The 15,897-nt window shown below is 45.3% G+C and overlaps 1 pseudogene; it reads left to right on the top strand.

The window, feature by feature from the left end:
• Window positions 1–4,062: 4,062 nt before the first annotated feature.
• On the top strand, window positions 4,063–5,643 carry LOC125549587 (annotated as a pseudogene).
• The last annotated feature ends 10,254 nt before the right edge of the window (window positions 5,644–15,897 follow it).

The following is a 15,897-nucleotide window of genomic DNA, read 5'->3' as shown; positions in this document are numbered from 1 at the left end:
ATCAGATCCGAAAGCGTGTGTCATGGGCAGGATAGATCCAGCCGGATCTTAGCCTCTGGTGGTTTGCGGGTGGCCTGTGGCTAGGGATTGCAATGGGTATTTAGTACCTACGTACTCTGCGGGTAAAAATCCTATAAAGATAAGAGTATAGGACAAAAAGTTACGGGTATGTATATAGAGAAATCTCAAACCTATCGGATAGATAGGGTATGGTTATGAGATTGAGATGATATACCCCGTACCCGCATACCTTTCACTAGTAGAAAAAGGGGCTTTTGTCCCGGTTGGTAAGGCCCTTTAATACCGGTTTTCGAACCGGGACTAAAGGGTCGGTTCTACGTGGAGCTTCACCTTTAGTCCCAGTTGGTAACACCAACCGGGACTAAAGGAAATTTTATGATTTTTTTTATTTTTTTTTACTATTTTTTGATTTTCAAATTTCTGAATTATTTTAACCTCTAGTGTGCAATCACCACCCCTCACCACTGCTCAATTTATCCTCTAATCACCCTCATCATTCCAAATTATCTAACTTCCCGAACGATTTTTTTATTTTTTTTTATTTTCAAATTTCTGAATTATTTTAACCTCTAGTGTGTAATCACCACCCCTCATCACTGCTCAATTTATCCTCTAATCACCCCTCATCATTCCAAATTATCTAACTTCCCGAACGGTCACCCATCCTCCCACTCCCCCAGCCTGAGCACGCTTAACTTCCCGGTTCTATTATCTCTCGTTTCCAAGTCTGCACTTGTTGTTTTCCTGACAATAGTAAGATGTCAATCCTATAGTACCGGTTCGTGCCATGAACCGGTACTAATGCCTCAAAACCCATTAGTACCGGTTGGTGCCACCAACCGGGACTAATGTGCATCGCACCCTTTAGTCCCGATTCGTGGCACGAACCGGGACTAAAGGGGCCAGATGAACCGGGACTAATGCCTTAGCCGCACGAACCGGGATAAATGCTCACATTAGTCCCGGTTCTTGACTGAACCGGGACTAATGGGCTGACCCGGCCTGGACCAAAGCCCTGTTTTCCACTAGTGTTTGTACCCTTATAAAACCTAACAAGTACAGAAAAAAAATACTTCTATCCTTTGTCGTGAGTTTGTAACCTAAAATGTATGACTATGTATCATTGTTATGATGTGTTGTTGTTTACAAGGAAGTGTTCACGTTTATAAGATGTGTTGTGTTTACAATGTGTTGTTATTTATAAGTATGTATTGATGTTATTATGTGTTGTTGTTTATAAATTATGATTGTATGTTGTTCTTTATGATATGTGTCGGTTAAATTGATGTTATGCAAATATGGGTAATTTTACCCGCGGGTACCCATCTATCCTGTCGGGTGACGGGTATGGGAAAAATGTGTACCCAATAGCGGGTATGGGTACGTGTCGTGGGTAAGCTTAAATGGGACGGGTAAGGGTATGGGGTGGCTCCACCCATACCCAAACCCCGCGGGTGCCATCCCTACCTGTGGTGGTGCTCTGAAAGTGCCTGATGCGGTGGATGGCTGGATGCAGTCTTGTCCGTTTCAACAGTTAGTGATGGGCGTTTGGGTGGTGATCCGCGCTGTGTATTGGTCGCGTGCTGGTCAGGCCGATCTCAGCAGGTTTGATCCGATTGTGGTGCATGCTCGGTGGTAGCGCACATGATTTGGTCGTAGGGCTTCGCGTGGCAGGCTTACCTATGTCTCCCGCCCTCACGACGGTCCGTATCTTTACTAGATATATGTCTTGCTTCGGTGATGGTCGGAGTGTGCCCCACATCGGCGTCAGGTGCTAGCATGTGCGGCCATTGTCCGCATGGTCAGATTTGTCGTCTCAGCAAATGTCCGGTGTGGGGTGTTCACTTCAATTCGTGATTCCGGTGCTGATTGGGATATTGTAGCATGACTTCTTCACTAGCAATTTGGTGGCGGCAACACAGAGAACTTCGTCTATGGTGGTGAATGCCAGGCCTCGAGTTCCGGGGTGAAAACCCTAGGTTTGGCCTTCACTTGTTGTACCTGGCCAATGGCGGTTTATACTTCCTTGTTGAAGGCACTGTCTAAGAAATACTCGGTCCATCTTTTTCAGGTCAAAACCCATGATCTGTAGTTGATGTATTGCTGCAGTGGGTTGTTCACCTCGCCTTGACCCTTCTTTTATTTTTTTAAGAAATGGAGGAGGACCCCCGGCCTCTGCATCTGGATGATGCATGCAACCACTTTATTAATTATTCACACAAGACCTTACAACAGTAAGACTAAAGTCACCATCTAGGCAACATCTGTCGCTACTTCTATCCAGTTGATGAAGGGATGCTGATAGTCTGGGCCTAATACCAAACAGACCTCGCAGCCAAACCTAACATCTAAGACCTGAGGTCCCAACCAGGATGCCTGCCGGGTATGGCCACCAGTCCGGCGCACTCCTCAACCAGGACGCCTGTCGGGTATGAAGCCGCCACAGCCACCTACCACCAATCTATCTTCAGTGCTGTACTGCTGCATCTACCTTGCCCGGTCTAACTACCATCGACGCCACCACGACGCCAGACAGCGTCACCCTCGTGCGCGAGTCCATCATCGCACATTAGACGCCTAATCTCCAGAGCGCCAAGCCATCAAGATCTGTCACCATCAATGTGCATGATGAAGCACCGCTCCACCAAACACGTCGTCCACTGGTCCCTTGAGCCCACGTACACCTCCAAGAAAGACGCCCCCAAGTAGGAAACGACACAAACGCGCCACCGTCATCTGATCTATCGATCTAGGGTTTCCCCCGGTGGTAGCAGATCATAGTCTAGAACTTCTCCACAGCGATGCCTTCAAGAAGGGAACGACACCGTAGAGCGCCGCCATCGCCGGCTTTGGCATCTAGCCAAGAGCAGGTTTTCACCCAGATCTGTTCGAAGAACTCCATCCGCTTCTTGTGCGCGGACCGTCGCCTTCTCTGTCGAAGCCTAGACCAAGGGTCCAGCCGTCGCCGCCAGATCCATGTACCCAGCACCGGAGATGACGACTATCTCCCTGTACCGGAACTAGCACGAACCGAAACAGATCAAGTCGGAGACGATGATGCCCCTAGATCTCTAGCAGACCAGCGAGCCGCCGGCCCAACCGCATCCAGATCGCCGGCCACGCCGGGCCGCCGCTACCCCCCGCGTCGTCCGGGTCGGAGAGCCGCCAACCGCGCACAGGGGTCGCCGCCGCCTCCACACGCCGGAGCACAGCGGCAAGCCCAGCGCCCGCCACCACCGCCAAGCTCCGGGGCCGCCGCCCCGGCATCCGGTTGCCGCGAGAACCGGACGCCGCCCCCAGCCGCAGCTGCCAGCCACCAGCAGCGTTGAAGACAACCCCGACAGGCGAGGTAAGGCACAGGACCGCGCCCTGCTTCTAGGCCCGCACCTCCGGCGTACACACATCAGCAGCCGCCGCTCGAGATCCGTCGAGGCGCGCGAAAGAAGACAGCCCCGCCGCCGCTGACGCCGTGCAGGCTTTGCCCGCGGCGCCCTGGCGGCGGCGAGGTGAGGGAAGGGGCGGGAGGGAGCCGGCCACGGCGGCTTGCAGATCCGCCCGAGCCGCTCCTGGCAGAGCGACGCGGGGTTGCGTTGGCCCCTATGGGTCCTTTTTTCTTTCTTTCTTTTTAGTTGTGTGCATTCTAAACGTGCAGAGAGCGGGTTAGTACTTGTTATGTTTGTATCTGCTTGATGCCATATTAGTCAAATAATAAAGAACGCCCTCGTGCGTTATTTCTTTCTTCCCAATTGCGTTATTCATGCATGTCTATCCGAACGGCCGCAGCCGAATCCCAGGGAGCGGGACTAGTGTGGACTGTGGACAGCGCAGGACAGCTGTAGGAATATTGTTGATTGACGATGCATCACATGCATTCACCAATCGCACGACACTAAAAACTACTAACATGAAAACAGTGCCACGGCTGGTAAGTTTTGTCTTTAAATAGCAGCTCCCACCAGCTCAAGTTGCAACGCACAACACACAGTAGAGACACATACACCAGAGAGAGAGAGAGAGAGAGAGAGAGAGTTTTGGGTGACCATGGAGGGCGTGGTGATCAGACACCGGATAGTGTAGGGGAACGGCATATCGATGCATATGGCGGAAGCCGGTCGCCAAGGGGGTGGTGCTGCTCCTGCATGGCTTCCCGGAGCTGTGGTACTCGTGGCGCCATCAGATGGAGTACTTGGCGACTCGTGGTTACCGCTGCGTCGCGCCTGACCTCCGTGGCTATGGTGGCACCACTGCACCTCCCGATGTGGCCTCTTACACCGCCTTTCACATCGTTGGTGACCTTGTTGCGCTCCTCGACACTTTAGAGCTTGCAAAGGTACAATTAAGCTTACCTTGTAACCAAATAATATAGTCTGTTTCTGGATTATCCAGAGACGACACATGAGCACACACACACATACACAACACGCCCCCACCACACGCGGGCAGGTAATACACCTGCAAATCAGATGCTAACATTGATAAAGATCCTAAATAAATTATGGCATCTCATAGAATGAGATTTTTCAGCGTTGGAGAAAGAACATATTTTGTTTATTTGTTAGAATTTGAAAATGAATTCTCGCTTTTCCAAGTGAATTCATAATCCTTTTGTTCTCTCGTTGGGCAAAACCAAAATTTTCTAGATTTTTAGTTAATATCAATGGAGATATGTTGTGCAATATATTCCATAAGCCGTCTGCTGCATACATGAATGTTCTAACTGAAGTAATTTTGACCTCATAACATACACATCATGGTTGAAATGAAGGTGTTTTTGGTGGGGCACGACTGGGGCGCAATCATCGCGTGGTACATGTGCCTGTTCCGCCCGGAGCGTGTGACGGCACTCGTCAACACCAGCGTCGCCTTCATGCGCCACATCATGATCCGCACCGGCCCCGACTTCGTAAATCCCATAGAGTACTTCAAGCGCGCATACGGCCCCAACTACTACAAGTGCCGCTTCCAGGCAAGCCACTAGCATGCATTCGCAACATTCAACTGGTATCTGCATTATCAGATGCCCACGACAAACTATTGCTACAAAATCCTTACAAAACGTATATATGCATATGGTTCACGTACAGGAGCCAGGTGTCGCGGAGAAGCAGTTCGCGCCGGCGCATGCCAAGCGCCTCATGAGGCAGTTGTTGTGCCATTGCTTTAGCCACGGCGTGTTCTGTGATGAGGAGATGGATGACAACAAGTTCCCGACATCTCCGCTTCCACCTTGGCTCACCGAGGCCGACATTGACTACTTTGTCACCTCCTTCGAAAAGACTGGCTTCACTGGTGCCATCAACTACTACCGAAACTTTGACAAGAACTGCGAGCTGGCGGCGCCGTGGGCGGACGCCAAAGTGCAGGTGCCGACCAAGTACATCGTGGGGGACGATGACATCACATACAACTTTGAGGGGATCCAGGAGTACATCCACGCCGGTGGGTTTAAAGAGGATGTTCCGCTGCTAGATGAGGTGGTCGTCATCCCTGGCGCTGGCCACTTTATCCAGCAGAAACTTTTTCATCCGAGTTAGTATGCAAAAGTTATGCCCATTTTTACAAATTTCAGAGAAATTTTGCAAATAAAGTCAAAATTCACATTTGCAAATTTTCCCAACAACTAGACCACATATCACATGAGAAACTTATTTTCTTTTTTTTTTGACATTTCCATTATTTTCTTTATTTTTTTTTTTAAACTGAAAAGGCGATCGGGGGGGGGGGGGGTAGAGTTTGAAAATGGGACCTTTAGTACCGGTTCGTGGCACGAACCGGGACTAAAGGTCTCAACCCCACCCCATTAGTCCCGGTTCGTGCCTCAAACCGGGACTAAAGGTCTAATCTTTAGTCCCGGTTTCAGGCACGAACCGGGACTAAAGGTCATCGCACCCTTTAGTCCCGGTTCATGTCTTAAACCGGGACTAAAGGGCCCGAGTGAACCGGGACTAATGCCTTAGCCGCACGAACCGGGACCAATGCTCACATTAGTCCCGGTTCTAGACTGAACCGGGACTAATGGGCTGAGCCGGCCTGGACCATAGCCCTGTTTTCTACTAGTGGGTGGTCGTCATCCCTGGCGCTGGCCACTTTATCCAGCAGGAGAGGGCCCAGGAGGTCAGCAAGCATATCTATGACTTCATCATCAAGTTCTAATCTTGAACTCCAGATGGACACAAGTATCCATGTGCTTGCAGTTGTCGATGTTTGATCTTGCATGTGTCTTTTTCTTTGCGGGTGTGCTGTCTATTTATCTTCATGCTCCCATTCAAGGTGTGTACGTAGGTTGTTGTTTGTTGTATTTCTGCCCGTACATCCAGGTTATAACCTGTTGTAATAATAATAATAATAATAATAATAATAATAATAATAATAATAATAATGTGTTTGAATCCTGGCAACATTCATACCTTGTAGGCCCAAGGTAGAGGACTCTCCCTATGCCTTTTCTTGTAATACGTCATGATCTGAGATCGTTAGATCGCTCACAACGGCTCCGGAGTTATGGCTGTTGCAGCCTAGCGACCTGCGATTCTACCAGTACATATATATAACAACGATCTTGATGCAAGATTCACCGACCATTTTCTTGTAGTTCTCCCAAGCATAAGCCTTTGCCAGGGGGGTCATCGAGCAGAATGACCTAGGGCCTGTACCCGCGTCATACCTTACTTCCAACCTTACTACAGATTTTTCTTCCACACTCAACTCTAGTCTGACCCTAGCAAACAGTTCACAAAGAATTGGATCCCTATATCCTAACAGTGAAATCTAAGATGGGACAAGAAAGAAGCTTAAAGGCCAGGCAAAGAAGAGGATGGAGAAATCGTAGGTAAAAACGTTGGGTTACCAACTCGGGCGGGTTCTCAAACCAAGGTTCCTCCCTCCAAACTTGTTGTGCCAGATTAAATGTTCAACGTGTCGCCATGATTTAAGTGCACTGCACTGTGGTACTCCATCCTACATAAAAAGGGAATATAAAAAATATCAACTTGATGCATGGGACTAAGGTTGGTCTTGTCATAATAAAGTGAACTATTTTATTAGCTAAACTTTCCCAGACTGCATATGTCATATAGAACTGATCTAGAACCTCCAAATTGATTCATATAAACCTCACATTACAGATTAAGGTCAGTACCTTGTGGTTTCAGCAGATCTGACTGTTGGTGCGTTGAGGTCGTGGGTTCGAAGCCTGTGTCCTGATTTTTTTTGCGAGTTTAGAGAAAATTAAATCATATATGAGCCGACCCAGGTAAAAGCGTCTTCCGCGTCAGTTAACAAAATGAACGTTAACTGGCACTGAAGACGCCCAATAGGAAATACCAGGATTGAATCTATCACGATTAGGTCCCAACGTCATACCGGTTGAGCTAACTGAAATTTTTGTTAACCACATGGTAATAGCCTGTAACAAAGCGGTCAAATGAAAGTCGTCCCTCCCTATTAGGCACACGAGCTGTGAGTTCCTGGGGAACGGACATGTGATCACAGTGAGCTGCAGTCAGCAGTTTGTAAAGATAGCTCGTCCTTGGCAAGGTCATACAGCAGGTGCATGTTCTGCAACTAGAAGTTGCCAATGATGCTTATGCCGTTGGAATTGTCCAGCGGCACCAGCAACATGTCCGCTCCGCCATTGAAGTGTAGCACCATGGACGGCACTGTCTTTTCTTGCGCCACCGCCACACATAGGTCCATTCCAATGTCAGTGGGTGGTGACACGATTCAAAGAAAATTCATGATTTTTTTAAGAAATGTTCATAAAAATATAAAATGATTGTGAAATACAAAAAAGTTCATCGATTAAAAAAATGTTCATTGGTTCAAAAAATGTTTTCTTATTAGAAATATGCTCCCCAATTCTAAACAATGTTTATGAGATTAAAAAATACAATTTAAAAAAAATATTTTTTTACGAATTCCAGAAATGTACATGATTAAAACATAGAAATATGATTATAAAATCGAAATATGTTAATGATTTCCTAAAGTATGTTCATTATTTGGAAAGATGCTGAGAAAATGAAAGAAAAAAAATAAAGAAACATGAAAAATGAAAATAAAAAAATTTGAACACTAACATGAAGAATGAAAAGAAAAAGGAAAAAGATAAAAGAATGCAAATAAAAAATGAAAAGCGCAAAAAATACTAGAAAATTCTGGTCTGGAGAGGTTCAAAATGTGTTCGTTGTTGGAGGGGGCGGGGGGCAGTACGCCCATTTGTGTAAACGGTGCTCGGGCGCTCCACTAGATGAGCCGCAGCCCATCACCGTCCTAGTCGCTCTCTCTCATGAAATTATCTTGCTCGCTAAATTTTTTTACCTCACTCGGTGGGAGACACATTGGCAAACTTCTAGTCGAACCGTACCATTGAATAGTTTACAGTTAACCAATTTCACCATTGACTTTTGAAAAACATTATCTGAAAAATGCAAAACCAAAAGTAGTTCACAAAATTTGTAAAAAGTTCATAAATTTGAAAAATTCACGAACTTGAATTTTTTTACATGTTTAAGAAAAAGTTCATGAGTTCGAATAAAAGTTTGCACGTCCAAGCATTTGACCTTTTGTAGTAGTTTTTCAGAAAAAAAATCATGAAAATTTCAATAGAAAGTAAAAAGTACATACGAAAATTAAAAAAGTAAAAGAAACGAATAAAACAAGAAAGAAAAAACTGGTAGGAAAACCAAATGAAAACCGGACTAGGAGCTTCCCACAACTAGACTAGGAGCTTCCCAAAACTGGACTGCATTAGGAGCTCCCGACATCGCCTGCATGCTGAGAGCAGACGGGAAAAAAATAATTGGGCCGAGTCTAGTATAGAAGGGGTGTGGGCTGCTTCGTGGGAACACCTTTAAATGGCGCAGCAGGTGCTAAATAGGATTCAGGCGTGCTAGGTCACTGGTTAGTGACCTGCGCACCGAATAGGATTGGCCATATAGTACACATGGTCTGTCGAGAGCAACTAATAAGCGAGTACTCCTTCGGTAGCGCCCGCAAGGGTCACTTTGGGAGGGCTGGGAGCGTGCCAGTTGGCGCGCTCTTAGCCGCCGCCACGTATCTCGTTATGGACACTCCTTCCGGATATCCCTTTTTTATTTTTTTGTATGTGTTTTTTGCTTTTAGATGATTTTTTTTGATGTTTTTGGCTCTTCGGTATTCCAGAAGTTTTTCTTAGGTTCTGGACCCAAACAAATTTTAAAAAAAAGCAAAAAAATGCCTTTTCTTTTTTCCCACCAGAGCCATAGTCGTGTCTCTCGGAAAGTGAAAAAATGAGTTTTTTTTTCATTTTGTGAGAGGTGTGGATTTACTGCTCGTGAGGATATGGATTTGATTCCATGAGAGGCATAGTAATGCCTCTTTGGAAATGAAAAAAAATTCCCAGTTATGTTTTTTCATGAAAATTTTTTTATCGAAAACTAGCAACATGGGATCTAGTTTTGAAGATCTCGACATGAGGAATGCAACAATGAGACCGGTTCAAAATTTGGATGCACAATTTATGAGATAAAAATGTACGAGAAAATGGAAACTCCAAGATTGCAAGAAGTAGCGCGCATGCAGTGCGTCACTTGTCGTTAGAAGTGGGAGTGATCTTTGTAAAGAGTACTCCTCAATTATTGATTTCCTCATCTGTCTGGCCTTTTTTTGGAGAGCAACTAGTTAACGAGCGCTCCTTCGGGAGCCTCGCAACGATCAGCGCCACTTGGCGCGCTCTCAGCCATTCGCCACGTGTCGTGCTCTGGACGCTTCCTCCGGTTTTTTTATATTTTTCCGCACGCGTTTTCCCGGGTTTTTTCCATGTTTTGGTTTTCACCCAATCTTTTCTTAGATTTTCGATCAAAAAAATAATTTCAAAAAAAATAATTTTTTGCATGAAAAAAATCAGTTTTTTCGCAAAAGTCACGGTTTTTCTTCTACGAGAGGCATGGTTGTGCTTTAGCGAGAGTCACGGCCGTGCCTTTCGGAAACGGAAACAAAAACGCATTTTCTGTTATTTTTCTTTCGCAAGAGTCACGTTTTGCTTCCGCAAGAGGCACGGTTGTGCTTTCGCGAGAGTCACGGCTGTGCCTCTTGGAAAGGGAAAAACAAAACACGTTTTCTGTTTTTTTTTCTTTCGCGAGAGTGACGGTTTTGCTTCTGCGAGAGGCACGGTTGTGCTTTCGCAAGAGTCACGGCCGTTCCTCTCGGAAAGGGAAAAATACGCATTTCTGTTTTTTTCTTTCTCGAGAGTCACGGTTTTGCTTTCGCGAGAGGCACGGTTGTGCTTTCGCGAGAGTCACGGACGTGCCTCTCGGAAAGGAAAAAATACGCGTTTTCTGTTTTTTTCTTCCCGGGAGTCATGGTTTTGCTTTCACGAGAGGCACGGTTGTGATTTCGCGAGAGGCACGGACGTGCCTCTTTCGTAAAGGAAAAAAACCATGCTCCTGGTTCGGTTTTTTCGCCCGGTTTTTTTCGTCCGGTTTTTTTCGTGAAAAAATGTTCGTCAAAACCTATCAACATGGGATCTAGTTTTGAAGATCTCGACGCGAGGAATCCAATGGTGAAAATGGTTTGAGATTTGGATGTAACTTTTCGAGTAGATGATTTTTCATATAAAAAACTTTTTCATCCGAGTTAGTATGCAAAAGTTATGCCCATTTTTACAAATTTCAGAGAGATTTTGCAAATAAAGTCAAAATTTTGCAAATTTTTCACAACAACTAGACCACATATCACATGAGAAACTTATTTTCTTTTATTTTTTTGACATTTCCATTATTTTCTTTTATTTTTTTAAACTGAAAAGGCGATCCACGGGGGGGGGGGGAGAGTTTGAAAATGGGACCTTTTACCGGTCGTGGCACGAATCCTAAAGGTCTCGTCCCGGCGCCTCAAACCGGACTAAAGGTCTAATCTTTAGTCCCGGTTTCAGGCACGAACCGGGACGGGACCGGTTCATGTCTTAAACCGGGACTAAAGGCCCGAGTGAACCGGGACTAATGCCTTAGCCGCACGAACCGGGACCAATACTCACATTAGTCCCGGTTCTAGACTGAACTGGGACTAATGGGCTGAGCCGGCCTGGACCATAGCCCTGTTTTCTACTAGTGGGTGGTCGTCATCCCTGGCGCTGGCCACTTTATCCTCAAGAGAGGGACCAGGAGGTCAGCAACCATATCTATGACTTCATCATCAAGTTCTAATCTTGAACTCCAGATGGACACAAGTATCCATGTGCTTGCAGTTGTCGATGTTTGATCTTGCATGTGTCTTTTTCTTTGCGGGTGTGCTGTCTGTTTATCTTCATGCTCCCATTCAAGGTGTGTACGTAGGTTGTTGTTTGTTGTATTTCTGCCCGTACATCCAGGTTATAACCTGTTGTAATAATAATAATAATAATAATAATACTAATAATAATACTAATACTAATGTGTTTGAATCCTGGCAACATTCATACCTTGTGGGCCCAAGGTAGAGGACTCTCCCTATGCCTTTTCTTGTAATACGTCATGATCTGAGATCGTTAGATCGCTCACAACGGCTCCGGAGTTATGGCTGTTGCAGCCTAGCGACCTGCGATTCTACCATTACATATATATAACAACGATCTTGATGCAAGATTCACCGACGATTTTCTTGTAGTTCTCCCAAGCATAAGCCTTTGCCAGGGGGGTCATCGAGCAGAATGACCTAGGGCCTGTACCCGCGTCATACCTTACTTCCAACCTTACTACAGATTTTTCTTCCACACTCAACTCTAGTCTGACCCTAGCAAACAGTTCACAAAGAATTGGATCCCTATATCCTAACGGTGAAATCTAAGATGGGACAAGAAAGAAGCTAAAGGCCAGGCAAAGAAGAGGAGGGAGAAATCGTAGGTAAAAACGTTGGGTGACCAACTCGGGCGGGTTCTCACACCAAGGTTCCTCCCTCTAAACTTGTTGTGCCAGATTAAATGTTAAACGTGTCGCCATGATTTAAGTGCACTGCACTGTGGTACGCCATCCTACATAAAAAGGGAATATAAAAAATATCAACTTGATACATGGGACTAAGGTTGGTCTTGTCATAATAAAGTGAACTATTTTATTAGCTAAACTTTCCCAGACTGCATATGTCATATAGAACTGATCTAGAACCTCCAAATTGATTCATATAAACCTCACATTACAGATTAAGGTCAGTACCTTGTGGTTTCAGCAGATCTGACTGTTGGTGTGTTGAGGTCGCGGGTTCGAAGCCTGTGTCCTGAATTTTTTTTGCGAGTTTAGAGAAAATTAAATCATATATGAGCCGGCCCAGGTAAAAGCGTCTTCCGCGTCAGTTAACAAAATGAACGTTAACTGGCACTGAAGACACCCAATAGGAAATACCAGGATTGAATCTATCACGATTAGGTCCCAACGTCATACCGGTTGAGCTAACTTAAATTTTTCTTAACCACATGGTAATAGCCTGTAACAAAGCGGTCAAATGAAAGTCGTCCCTCCCTATTAGGCACACGAGCTGTGAGTTCCTGGGGAACGGACATGTGATCACAGTGAGCTGCAGTCAGCAGTTTGTAAAGATAGCTCGTCCTTGGCAAGGTCGTACAGCAGGTGCATGTTCTGCAACTGGAAGTTGCCAATGATGCTTATGCCGTTGGAATTGTCCAGCGGCACCCAGTAGTTCTCCGACAGCAGCAACATGTCCGTTCCGCCACTGAAGTGTAGCACCATGGACGACACTGTCTTTTCTTGCGCCACCGCCACACATAGGTTCAAAATGAAAAGCGCAAAAAATACTAGAAAATTCTTGTCTGGAGAGGTTCAAAATGTGTTCGTTGTTGGAGGCGGCGGGGGGCAGTACGCCCATTTGTGTAAACGGTGCTCGGGCGCTCCACTAGATGAGCCGCAGTCCATCACCGTCCTAGTCGCTCTCTCTCATGAAATTATCTCGCTCGCTAAATTTTTTTTACCTCACTCGGTGGGAGACACATTGGCAAACTTCTAGTCGAACCTTACCATTGAATAGTTTACTGTTAACCAATTTCACCATTGACTTTTGGAAAACATTATCTGAAAAATGCAAAACCAAAAGTAGTTCACAAAAGTTGTAAAAAGTTCGTAAATTTGAAAAATTCACGAACTTGAATTTTTTTACATGTTTAAGAAAAAGTTCATGAGTTCGAATAAAAGTTTGCACGTCCAAGGATTTGACCTTTTGTAGTAGTTTTTCAGAAAAAAAATCATGAAAATTTCAATAGAAAGTAAAAAGTACATACGAAAAATAAAAAAGTAAAAGAATCAAATAGAACAAGAAAGAAAAAACTGGTAGGAAAACCAAATGAAAACCGGACTAGGAGTTTCCCACAACTAGACTAGGAGCTTCCCAAAACTGGACTGCATTAGGAGCTCCCGACATCGCCTGCATGCTGAGAGCAGACGGGAAAAAAATAATTGGGCCGAGTCTAGTATAGAAGGGGTGTGGGCTGCTTCGTGGGAACACCTTTAAATGGCGCAACAGGTGCTAAATAGGATTCAGGCGTGCTAGGTCGCTGGTTAGTGACCTGCGCACCGAATAGGATTGGCCATACAGTACACATGGTCTGTCGAGAGCAACTAATAAGCGAGAACTCCTTCGGTAGCGCCCGCAAGGGTCACTTTGGGAGGGCTGGGAGCGTGCCAGTTGGCGCGCTCTTAGCCGCCGCCACGTATCTCGTTATGGACACTCCTTCCGGATATCCCTTTTTATTTTTTTGTATGTGTTTTTTGCTTTTAGATGATTTTTTTCGATGTTTTTGGCTCTTCGGTATTCCAGAAGTTTTTCTTAGGTTCTGGACCCAAACAAATTTCAAAAAAAAAAACGCAAAAAATGCCTTTTCTTTTTTCCCACCAGAGCCATAGTCATGTCTCTCGGAAAGTGAAAAAATGAGTTTTTTTCCTTTTGTGAGAGGTGTGGATTTACTGCTCGTGAGGATATGGATTTGATTCCGTGAGAGGCACAGTAATGCCTCTTTGGAAATGAAAAAAAACTCCCAGCTATGTTTTTTCATGAAATTTTTTTATCGAAAACTAGCAACATGGGATCTAGTTTTGAATATCTCGACATAAGGAATGCAACAATGAGACCGGTTCAAAATTTGGATGCACAATTTATGAGATAAAAATGTACGAGAAAAGGGAGACTCCAAGATTGCAAGAAGTAGCGCGCATGCAGTGCGTCACTTGTCGTTAGAAGTGGGAGTGATCTTTGTAAAGAGTACTCCTTAATTATTGATTTCCTCATCTGTCTGGCCTTTTTTTGGAGAGCAACTAGTTAACGAGCGCTTCTTCGGGAGCCTCGCAACGATCAGCGCCACTTGGCGCGCTCTCAGCCATTCGCCACGTGTCGTGCTCTGGACGCTTCCTCCGGTTTTTTTATATTTCCTGCACGCGTCTTCCCTGGTTTTTTCCACGTTTTGGTTTTCACCCAATCTTTCTTAGATTTTCGATCAAAAAAATAATTTCAAAAAATAATAATTTTTTGCATGAAAAAAATCAGTTTTTTTTCGCAAAAGTCACGGTTTTTCTTCTGCGAGAGGCATGGTTGTACTTTAGCGAGAGTCACGGCCGTGCCTTTCGGAAACGGAAACAAAAACGCATTTTCTATTTTTTTTCTTTTGCAAGAGTCACGTTTTGCTTCCGCGAGAGGCACGGTTGTGCTTCCGCGAGAGTCACGGCCGTGCCTCTTGGAAAGGCAAAAACAAAACGCGTTTTCTGTTTTTTCTCTTTCGCGATAGTGACGGTTTTGCTTCTGCGAGAGGCACGGTTGTGCTTTCGCAAGAGTCACGGCCGTTCCTCTCGGAAAGGGAAAAATACGCATTTCTATTTTTTTTTCCCGAGAGTCACAGTTTTGCTTTCGCAAGAGGCACGGTTGTGCTTTCGCGAGAGTCACGGACGTGCCTCTCGGAAAGGAAAAAATACGCGTTTTCTGTTTTTTTTTCTTCCCGGGAGTCATGGTTTTGCTTTCACGAGAGGCACGGTTGTGATTTCGCGAGAGGCACGGACGTGCCTCTTTCATACAGGAAAAAAACCGTGCTCCTGGTTCGGTTTTTTCGCCCGGTTTTTTTCGTCCGGTTTTTTTCGTGAAAAAAAGTTCGTCAAAACCTATCAACATGGGATCTAGTTTTGAAGATCTCGACGCGAGGAATCCAATGGTGAAAATGGTTTGAGATTTGGACGCACAGTTTAAGAGAAAACGTTTTGAATAAACGGATCTACGAAAAAAGGGAAAACTCCCAGGTTGCGACAAGTGACCCGCTGCATGTGCGCCACTTGTCGTGACCTGGAAAAGTGGAGTGTTCTTTGCAACGAGTACTCCTTAATTACTAATTTCTTTTTTTTTTCATGCCACAGCTACGTCTGCTTCGGGCTGGACTACGCTACTCGGCCCTAGCCTACGGTGGAGCTGCTGGGCCTGCTCCACAGGTAGAAAAAAAATAATTCTGGGATCCTTTCAGGATTAGAAAAGGGGTGACCACCTAAGCATTAAATCTATCACCAACAGGCCCGAACATCGTACCAATTGAGCTAACTTCAATTTTTGTCCTTTCAAAAAAAAAAACTTCTCGTTAACACCAGGGTAATAGCTTTTAGCAAGCGGTCACAAGAAATTGGTCTATCCCTGTTAGCCCTAACCTTCGCCGCCTCCCTCCCTCCGCTCTACGGCCCAGTTGGGTTTTTCTTTTTTCTTTTAGTTCTTCTAGTGGGAGTTCCTGCGGAACAGTACGTACTCACTAGAGTTGATCGAGCACCTCAAAAAAAAAACTAGAGTTAGATCGTTGACCCGAGCCATTGGTTACACTTTTGTTTTACTTTGAGAATCATGGTTTTAAATACTACTAGCAAAAGGCCCGTGCGTTGCAACGGGAGAAAA

The sequence above is a fragment of the Triticum urartu genome, chromosome 3 (assembly GCF_003073215.2).
Source record: "Triticum urartu cultivar G1812 chromosome 3, Tu2.1, whole genome shotgun sequence".
NCBI lineage: Eukaryota > Viridiplantae > Streptophyta > Magnoliopsida > Poales > Poaceae > Triticum > Triticum urartu.
The sequence above is the reverse complement of the archived record's forward strand: the minus strand, read 5'-3'. Positions and strand labels throughout refer to the sequence as shown.